At 27.8% G+C, this 11,686-nt stretch overlaps 1 protein-coding gene across 1 annotated transcript in view; it reads right to left on the bottom strand.

Moving 5' to 3' along the window:
• Positions 1 to 11,686, bottom strand: part of LOC139512619 (nose resistant to fluoxetine protein 6-like) — a 499,632-nt gene that overhangs the window by 174,490 nt on the left and 313,456 nt on the right. The gene's annotated exons all lie outside the window — the stretch shown is intronic.

Here is an 11,686-nt window from a genome sequence, read left to right as displayed (position 1 = left end):
TAAGAACTGCCACCCGTAAAATAGAAGCACGAAATTCTCGTACCATGACATTTTGGCGTTACGGAAGAAATTATCAGTGATGTCGCGATGTGAGAATCTATTCTCTACGATTTTTAACGTGCATTAATCAATACGTACCAAAATGGTTTTTGCTACATATTGATTATTGCACGTCATCAGTCATGTTATTCAAAGTTCACAATGAACTAGTAACCACGACATTATAAGGCTTGGGCTAGCCATGATTTCCCAGATTGTTTATAATTATTTAAAATTTCTTGTTACTTTAATAAGAATGATAATCATGTCATACAACAATATTTTTATATGAAATTAGAGTATTCTGAATACGTATACTTCATTATTTGTATAGATACATTTATAAAGTAAGAACAAGTGTGTGCATTATTTCATAAATACATTTATATATGTATGCATTGTTTTACAGGATGTTGAATATGGTTTATTGGGCACAATAGATTTCTTTTCATATTATTAGATTTCTTTAAAACACTTGCGATTGATTTAACTAGGTATAAAATAGTTTAAGAATTTCAGAATAATAATAGGATACTTAAAGTTAAAGAAAAAAAACTTGTATCAGAATGCCTTTCCTTCTGAAATAGCAGACAAATCTTCAGCATGAATAATTCTTCCAACAAGGTGCGAGGTAACCGTTCATTTTCTTTAACGCGATGATTCTCGGACGTTTTCATCTAGATATCGTCAGTTGTAAACGGAGACATCCGAAACTAAAAAAATATTATTACAGTAAATAACAGTATGGAAACAGTAACATATTGAAATTGACTGCTATATGCCAGTCTTCACGGATTTAGATATCAGCAACTCTTTGATCCGTCCACTATTCGAACCACAGAATTGTTAATACTTTGAAGATTTGATTTTTTATTCCGGAGTATAAATGTCGTACTTACCAGTATTTATATTTGTCACTTCCAAGATAACTTTAAAGCTTTCATTTTGTAATTTATCCTTTTTCCATTGTGCATTCATAATTTATCATTTTTCCATTGTGCATTCATAATTTATCATTTTTCCATTGTGCATTCATAATCTAGTCCATTATATGCCTATGGTGATACCACACAATGTTGGATGCTTTAATAGAAGATAATAGAAACTGGATCTTATCATACATGCCTGTTGTTTAACATTTGTACAGTGGGAGGAGGAAGAAAGGGAGGATTTATAAAGGATATTTTTAGGGATAGAATGAACTGGGGTTTATTATTGAAAATCATCGGAAAATTTTTAGAGGCTGTTGATTATGGGTTTTCAGCAGTATTATTGGTCTTGTGCTCTCCAAACCAACTGGTTAATGTAAAGTTAGGGAACCCTTGAGATGAAAGCGACAGTTTATGGCATGCTATCGATTGATTGATTGATTGAGCGATCTATTTATTGATTGATTGATTTAGCGATTGGTTGATTGAGCGATAGATTGATTGGTTGATTGATGACTATATACATATTATATAAGTGGATAGATATATCGATTGTTTGATTTCATCATTTATTGATTGATTGGTTGATTGATAGCTGACTGGCTGGATAGATATATATAAAGATTGATAGATTGATTGGTATTTGGAAAGACAAATATACAAACGAAGATACTTTGATTGATTGATTGGTTGGTTGATTCACTGATTGATAGATGGATGGATGAATAAGTATATTGATTAGTTATTAGATTGACTGGTCGGTTGATTGATTGATTGATTGATTGATTGATAAATAGATAAATCGGTTGGTTGGTTAGTTGATTTACTGATTGATGGATGGATGGATCGATAAATATATATATTTATATACAGCACAAACAACCTTTTCTAAAAGACCAAAAAAGTGAAGAAGTATATTTAAACAAAACGCATTTGACTAACAGGTCGAACAACTGATGTTCTTTAACCCTGCTGACTGCCATTGGCGATTGCCAAATAAAATTGATCACAAGAAGTAACAAAAGGGATTTTAATATAAATTTAATACTAAACAGAAAATAATTAACTTGTGGCCACGATGTTATGCCACAAACATTAACACCTTATTTTGTTTTATGATATTTACATGAGCAATTTTTACTTAATTTTAATTTTACACTTGTACATTATTAACATATCATATTCTTATTATACACTATTTATTGACATATACTTTTTTGTTTTTTTTTAATAACATGTGTTTATATAATGAGAGTATAATGTGCCAATGAGACAGTTTATCTACTAAAGACCATGGTGGATCTATAAACTATAGGGCACTATACTGCCTTTAACTATAAAGTTTTGATTTTTTAATTTTTTATAACTTTTATTTATGATATTTACATGAGCAATTTTTACTTTATTTTTACATTAATTAGATAGTATATTCCTATACATTATTTTTTATATGTTTGTTTTGTTTTCTGAATTACATGTGTTTATATAGAGAGGGTATGTGCCAATGAGACAGTATCTACCAAAGACCATGGGGGATCTATTATACAACTTGAGGACAATGTGCGCTTTAACACTGAAGTTTTTATTTGTTTATTTGTTTTAATAATTTATTTTTAATATGGTATATGTTTTTATACTTTTGTACATATTTTTTTTAATGATATTTACATGAGCAATTTTTACTTTTACTTCATTTTAACTTGAAACTTTTACATTTATTTGATAGTATATTCCTTTACATCATTTGCTACATTTACTTTTTTGTTTTGTAAATTACATGTGTTTATATAGAGAGAGTATGTGCCAATGAGACATTGTATCTACCAAAGACCATGGGGGATCTATTATACAACTATGGGGAACTGTACGGACTTTAACACTGAAGTTTTGATAATTTTTTTTTATGTTTTTCATAACTTTTTAATATGATATATGTATGTTATACTTTTGTGCAATATATTTTTTTGTTAAATATTTTTACATGAGCAAATTTTACTTTATTTTTACTTTACACTATCACATTGATTAGATATATTTTTTGCATTTACTTTTTTGTTTTGTGATTTACATGTGTTTATATAGAGAGAGTATGTGCCAATGAGACAATGTATCTACCAAAGACCATGAGGGATCTTTTATACAACTTTAGGGCAATGTACGGCCTTTAACAATGAAGTTATTCATTAATTTTTTATCATAAATATTTTAATATAATATATGTATGTTTTACTTTTGTGCAATTTTTTTTATGATATTTACCAGAGCAATTTTTACTTTATTTTTACTTTACACTATCTATATTTTATACATTTACATGTATTTTGTGAATGACAAGTGTTTATATAGAGAGAATATCTGCCAATGAGACAGTGTATCTACTAAAGACCATGGCGGATCTATTATACAACTATACGGCCTTTAACAATGACGTATTTTTTTTTGTTATTCTTTATATCCTTTTTTAATATAATATATGTATTTATACTTTTGTGCATATTTTTTTTAATGATATTTACATGAGCAATTTTTACTTAATTTTAATTTTACACTTGTACATTATTAACATATCGTATTCTTATTATACACTATTTATTGACATATACTTTTTTGTTTGTTTTAATTACATGTGTTTATATAATGAGAGTATAATATGGCAATGAGACAGTTTATCTACCAAAGACCATGGTGGATCTATAAACTATAGGGCACTATACGGCCTTTAACTATGAAGTTTTGATTTTTTAAATTTTTTATAACTTTTATTTATGATATTTACATGAGCAATTTTTACTTTATTTTTACATTAATTAGATAGTTTATTCCTATACATTATTTTTTACATGTTTGTTTTGTTTTCTGAATTACATGTGTTTATATAGAGAGATTATGTGCCAATGAGACAGTGTATATACCAAAGACCATGGGGGATCTATTATACAACTTAAGGGCAATGTGCGCTTTAACACTGAAGTTTTTATTTGTTTATTTGTTTTAATAAAAAAAATTTAATATGGTATATATATTTTATACTTTTGTACATATTTTTTTTATGATATTTACATGAGCAATTTTTACTTCATTTAACTTGAAACTTTTACATTTTCCTTTACATCATTTTTTACATTTACTTTTTTGTTTTGTAAATTACATGTGTTTATATAGAGAGAGTATGTGGCAATGAGACAGTATATCTACGAAAGACCTTGGGGGATCTATTATACAACTATGGGGAACTGTACGGCCTTCAACACTGAAGTTTTGATAATTTTTTTTATGTTTTTCATAATTTTCTAATATGATATATGTATGTTATACTTTTGTGCAATATATTTTTTTGTTAAATATTTTTACATGAGCAAATTTTACTTTATTTTTACTTTACATTATCACATTGATTAGATATATTTTTTGCATTTACTTTTTTGTTTTGTGATCTACATGTGTTTATATAGAGAGCGTATGTGCCAATGAGACAATGTATCTACCAAAGACCATGAGGGATCTTTTATACAACTTTAGGGCAATGTACGGCCTTCAACAATGAAGTTATTCATTAATTTTTTTATCATAATTATTTTAATATAATATATGTATTTTTTACTTTCGTGCAATTTTTTATGATATTTACATAAGCAATTTTTACTTTATTTTTACTTTACACTATCTATATTTTATACATTTACATGTGTTTTATGTATGACAAGTGTTTATATAGAGAGAATATCTGCAATTGAGGCAGTGAATCTACCAAAGACCATGGTGGATCTATTATACAACTATACGGCCTTTAACAATGAAGTATTATTATTTTTATTCTTTATATCTTTTTTAATATAATATATGTATTTTATACTTTGTGCATATTTTTTTTTTATGATATTTACATGAGCAATTTTTACTTAATTTTAATTTTACACTTGTACATTATTAACATATCATATTCTTATTATACACTATTTATTGACATATACTTTTTTGTTTTTTTTTAATAACACGTGTTTACATAATGAGAGTATAATGTGCCAATGGGACAGTTTATCTACTAAAGACCATGGTGGATCTATAAACTATAGGGCACTATACGGCCTTTAACTATGAAGTTTTGATTTTTTAAATTTTTTATAACTTTTATTTATGATATTTACATGAGCAATTTTTTCTTTATTTTTAACTAAAACTTTTACATTAATTAGATAGTATATTCCTATACATTATTTTTTACATGTTTGTTTTGTTTACTGAATTACATGTGTTTATATAGAGAGATTATGTGCCAATGAGACAGTGTATCTACCAAAGACCATGGGGGATCTATTATACAACTTTAGGGCAATGTGCGCTTTAACACTGAAGTTTTTATTTGTCTATTTGTTTTGATAATTTGTTTTTAATATGGTACATGTATTTTATACTTTTGTACATATTTTTTTATGATATTTACATGAGCAATTTTTACTTCATTTTAAATTGAAACTTTTACATTTATTAGATAGTATATTCCTTTACATCATTTTTCACATTTACTTTTTTGTTTTGTGATTTACATGTGTTTATATAGAGAGAGTATGTGCCAATGAGACAATGTATCTACCAAAGACCATGAGGGATCTTTTATACAACTTTAGGGCAATGTACGGCCTTTAACAATGAAGTTATTCATTAATTTTTTTTCATAAATATTTTAATATAATATATGTATTTTTTACTTTTGTGCAATTTTTTTTATGATATTTACATGAGCAATTTTTACTTTATTTTTACTTTGCACTATCTATATTTTATACATTTACCTGTGTTTTGTGAATGACAAGTGTTTATATAGAGAGAATATCTGCCAATGAGACAGTGTATCTACCAAAGACCATGGCGGATCTATTATACAACTATGCGGCCTTTGACAATGAAGTATTATTTTTTTTATTCTTTGTATCTTTTTTAATATAATATATGTAATTTATACTTTTGTGCATATTTTTTTTTTATATTTACTTTTTACTTAATTTCTAATTTATTTTTACTTTACACTTTCACAATCATTTGATAGTATATTTTTAAACATAATTTATTTACATTTGCTTTTTTTTGTTTTGTGAATTACATGTGTTTATAGAGAGAGGAACAGAGTATGTGCCAATGAGACAGTGTACCTACCAAAGATCATGTAGTTATTAAACAATTATATGGTTCTGTACGGCCTTTTAAAATGAAGTTTTATTTTTTTTATTTTTTATATAATTTTTTAAATATAATAAACGTATGTTATACTTTTTTGTGCATATTTTTTTACGATATTTACATGAGCAATTTTTTTTTGTATACTTTTTTGTTTTTTAAACTTTTAAATTAATTAGATAGTATATTCCTATACATTATTTTTTACATTTACTTGTTTGGTTTGTGAGTTACATGTTTTTATGCAGAGAGAGTATGTGCTAATGAGACAGTATGTCTACCAAAGACCACGAGGGAGCTATTAAACAACTTTAGAGTTATGTACGGTCTTTGACAATGCATTTTTTTAAAATTATTTTTCATATGATATTTTATACTTTTGTACAATATATATATATATATTTTTGATAATTTTTTCATGAGCAATTTTTACATTATTTTTAACTTTACACTTTAACTTTATTAGATAGTATACTTTTTACATTTACTTTTTTGTTTCATGAATCACATGTGTTCATATATATAGAGAGTATGTGCCAATGAGACAATGTATCTACCAAAGACCATGAGGGATCTTTTATACAACTATAGGGCACTGTACGTCCTTTAACAATGAAGTATTTTTTTTTTTTTTTTTTTTGATAACTTTTTTAATATAATTTATGTGTTTTATACTCTTGTGAAATATAATTTTTATACGCCCGTCAAAATTTTGACGGGACGTATTATGGTATACAAATGTCCGGTGTCCGTCCGTCTGTCCGGCATAAACATGTCGCACCGTAACTTGAGAACGACTTATCCAAATTTCATGAAACTTAATATAGTTGTTTCTCATATATTCAAATGATCTGTATACTTTTTGGTAAAAATAAGATTAAAACTTTTTGAGTTACGGCACTTTGTAACTAAAACAGGGGTGTGTTTTTTTTTACATGTCGCACCGTATCTCAAAAACGATTCTTGATTATGGCTTAAAACTTTAAACACTTCTTAGTTATATTAATCTTAATATCTGTATACTTTTTGGTGATGATTCAAAATTTCATTTTTGAGTTATTGAGTATTTTGTAAAAAAGGGGGAGGGGTTTTTTACATGTCACGCCATATCTCAAAAACGATTTATGATTATTGCTTAAAACTTTACACATGTCTTTGTTATATTAATCTAAAGATCTGTATACTTTTTGGTGATTATTCAAAATTTCATTTTTAAGTTATTGAGTATTTTGTAAAAAAGGGGGAGTTTTTTTTTACATGTTGTGCCGTATCTCAAAAACAATTTAATATGATTATTGCTTAAAACTACACACTTCTTTGTTATATTAATCTTAAGATCTGTATACTTTTTGGTGATGATTCATAATTTTATTTTGGAGAAACAGGGAAGGTTTTTTTTACATGTCGCGCTGTATCTCAAAAATAATTTATTATTATTGCTTAAAACTTTACACACTTCTTTGTTATATTAATCTAAAGATCTGTATACTTTTTGGTTTTGATTCAAAATTTTATTTTAGTGATATTTAGTTTTAAAAAAAAAAAAACAGGGTGGAGGGGTTTCACATGTCCCGCCGTGTCTCAAAAACAATATATGGTTATTGCTTAAAACTTTCTCAGAAACTTTTATGATTATTGCATAAAACTTCCACACAAGACGTAGGGCGTATCATGCGCTCATGGCGCAGCTGTTTATTTTTATGATTTTTACATATTAAAGTAATTTTTATAAACTATTTATTCTTAATTTACATTCACATTATTTAGATATGATATTCATTTACATATACTTTGCAAAGAGAAAATCCCTCTCAAAATGGACAAAATACATCCCAGCCTGTTACTATAGGGATATTTTTTACAATCATGCAATGCACTAACAAAGTTAAAACTTTTGTTGCACTCCCTTGTTATCTCTATATTGTTTAAGTAAAGGTTGTCATCTCTTTGCAAAGAAAAAAATAGAATTCGAAATTGGAGGGATACTGTATATGTGTAATTATTGCAATATTTGCCAGTTTAAATCAAAATACTTTTTCGTCCCGAGCATATTCCCTTTGTTGTGTTTCTCCTGTTGGAGCTATATATGCTTTGAAAGTTAAATAATTCGAGATATAAGTGTCGCATATCTTTTAGTAATTTTCGAAACAATCAATAGTGGACGGGATAATGAGTTGCTGATAGAAAAATACCGTAACTAAAGCAAAATCGACACAAGCAAATAGAAAAGGAGAATCCAAAGATACAGGCAACGTTGTCCAAGACATTTTGATTTACAAATATTCATTTTTCAGTTTTATAAAATGATGATAGATTTTACATTAAACTCGATTGTGCAGCATTGCTAATTTTGAAAATTCGGACGTTTTCGACGACTATTGCGATATAAATAGGCTTGTGTTGAAAGATGATGCCCTAAAATAAAAGAGTTCTTCTTTGCGTCTCAAATGAAAAAGAACAGTTGTGATGCCTTGTTGAAAAGAATTTCGCTGTTAAATTATAAATGTTATTTTTAAGAAGAAATAGACAATTCAAACTTGATAGCAATACAAGCTGCCGATACATGATTTCTGTTCATTATATCTCAAGTAATTATGCATGTTTACCCCAAAAAGTAACTAAACAACAAAAAAAAAAAAAGGAATGGAACGTAAGGTTTTCTCACAAAATCTCCAATATTGAAAGTTCAAAGATACAGCAGCTGTCATAGAAAACGACAGTATTCTTTCAAATTTTGATTTTCGTAATCCGAAATTGAAAAAAAAATCTAAATACTAATTTGAAATTGATATCGTATACTTTGAAATTTCAATACAATTTCATTTGAAATCAAATCAAAATATTGTGTCGTAAGTCCTTATATACTAAATCAGTGAAGCATGCATATTAGATAAAAAGATAAATAAACCACTTTCCTCTGTTTCTGTAAAAACTCATGAAGCAACATCTATTTCAGTCTAAACAATCACTCGAGACGATTGCTTCATTGATAATAAGTTGATTTTCTATCAAATATCTATAAAGGTATATTATGAAATAATGCACACATTTGAAGGGTTTCAAATTAGTATGTCAACGATACATATCAGATAATGTTTTGAGTATTGGAGGAGGTTTGGTTGCTGCCTTTTAATAGTTTTAAAATATTTAAAAACATCTTTAGGCAAAGTAAAATTTACTAAGGCTTTAACAACACTAGAGGTTATCCAATTAAACATTTAAGATTTTATAATTTATATCAATCACGTTTTTACTTATTGTTAACATTAATCGTTGAAATATTAGAAGAATTGTGATACACGTATATCTAATGATTTATTTTAACAGCTGATAATTTATACTCCTAAATTCAATTCGAAAGGCTACCTCATTATACCTTATCCTTAACTGAGTTAATTATATATGTAGCATACTTTCAAATTTCAGTGTTTTGTAATTTGATGATTTGCATATCATCGTCTTAAAGTGTTGTTTTAAATAGTCTGAGAGATCATGTATGATAATATTTTCATTTTGTTATCACCTTATTTTTATGTTTCTTTATCAAAAAAAGTTCTAATTATGTACATCAAAATTGGAAAATATCAAACAGTTTTTTTAAACGTTGGTCATTCATAATAATCTCTTTAAAACTTTCTCTTGGCATTCATCTTTGGCAAAGAAGTAAAACACATTGTGTGAGATACCAAAAACTAACCAGTGTTTAAATAGCTGATCATTTATACTCTTAAATTCATTTCATTTTGTATCGTTTTTCAAAATGTTGATTATATTTTAATTTCATATTCATAGTTTGTATTTCAATTTCCTCTTTTTGGTAATTTGCATTCCACAGTATTAAATTGTTGCTATAGATAGAGATCATGTCTGAAACCAATTAAAAAAATCTTTCACGTCAATATTTTTCTGTATCTAAAATATTATTTATTAAGTTCTTATTATGTACACATCTGTCTGTATTATGTTTTATAACTGATTTTTTTAAACTTGCTCCACGAACTCTGTCAAATAATAAATATACAGAAATGCATTAAAAGTGTATTGTTTTTCCATAGACTCATATGCATGGTCTCCGTCCGTGTACATTTACGACAAACATTTTTTTATTTTAAAATGAAAAATAGATTTTGCAAATGGCTCTGCCACTTTGAAAGTAAATTGGTTTGAAAAATGTAGCAAAAATCTTTTGAAGTCACTTTATAAAAATCATTTTTTTAGTGAGATTTGAAATTTGTAATTTTCATGAGATTACATTTTTTGATTTCACGAGGATATTAATAAAAATGATAAGTGGGTGATAATAAACAGTTTGCATGATAGGCGGAAAACAAACTGACAATGGCATGGCAAATGAAAACGTCGAAAAGAAAAGCGACGATACACAAGACACACACAGAAAACAAAAGACTTACGAACCCAACTAAAAAAAAGGAGGATCTCACTTATTCCTTAAGGATAGGCAGATCCTGCTCCACGTTTGGCACACGTCGTGTTGCTCGTATAATTATTCAGTCAGTGATTAGTCTCATATTCTAGAAGAAAACGGGACTGTGGTAACAACAATTTGATCATATTCGTCTAACTGTGAAATAACTATTTCATTACGATCAACCAAAATTTGGGAAAGTTGGTCTTGATTTAGAATGCAACATGGCCGTCACTTCGAGATATTGATTTACTTTGATATCTGAAAAAAAAACTAAACTTGATGGGGTTTAACGACCATGACTGGCTATGCACAGTCGGTTCAAAGATAAGATATCATAGACTTATCATAGTAGGAAAATGTTTGTTTTGCTTCACATTCCCCATCAGACACTAAGATTGTGAGAAGGTCAAATCAAATATAAAATGGAACAACATTGAAAACAAAAAGGTTTTAAAAGCTGCAATAGAGGTGAAATAAACAAAAGAGATTTTCAAACTAATAAGCGGAAAACAAACTGACAATGGCATGGCAAATGAAAACGTCGAAAAGAAAAGCAACGATACACAAGACACACACAGAAAACAAAAGACTTACGAACCAAACTAAAAAAACGAGGATCTCACTTATTCCTGAAGAATAGGCAGATCCTGCTCCACGTTTGGCACACGTCGTGTTGCTCGTATACGTATTCAGTCCGTGATGAGTCCCATATTTGAGAAGAAAACGGGACTGTGGTAACAACAATTTGATCATATTCGTCTAACTGTGAAACAAATATTTCATTACGATCAACCAACTCTTGATTGGGTAAAATGTTTGAAGTGAAAGGATAATTACAACTTTACAATTTATAACTACTTGTAAACATCAATCGTCCATCAAGGAAATGATAATAGGAAATGAAAGCTCTTGAATATTGTATCAACTTGGAGATGTATACTTCATATACAGGGGCTTGCGGAATGTTGCTACATAGAAATGGGAAGGGTATTTGAAATCATCTCTCTTTTCGTAAAATTTTGTTCTCAATCGACACTCATTGTCGAGATATGAGACAGGCGTAACGTAACTGGATCTATTGTATTTTTTTATTTCAAGTTTGGTTGGATAGATGCAT

The sequence above is a fragment of the Mytilus edulis genome, chromosome 2 (assembly GCF_963676685.1).
Source record: "Mytilus edulis chromosome 2, xbMytEdul2.2, whole genome shotgun sequence".
NCBI classification, from domain to species: Eukaryota; Metazoa; Mollusca; class Bivalvia; order Mytilida; family Mytilidae; genus Mytilus; species Mytilus edulis.
Note: the sequence above shows the minus strand (reverse complement) of the source record. Positions and strands in the feature narration are given on the sequence as shown.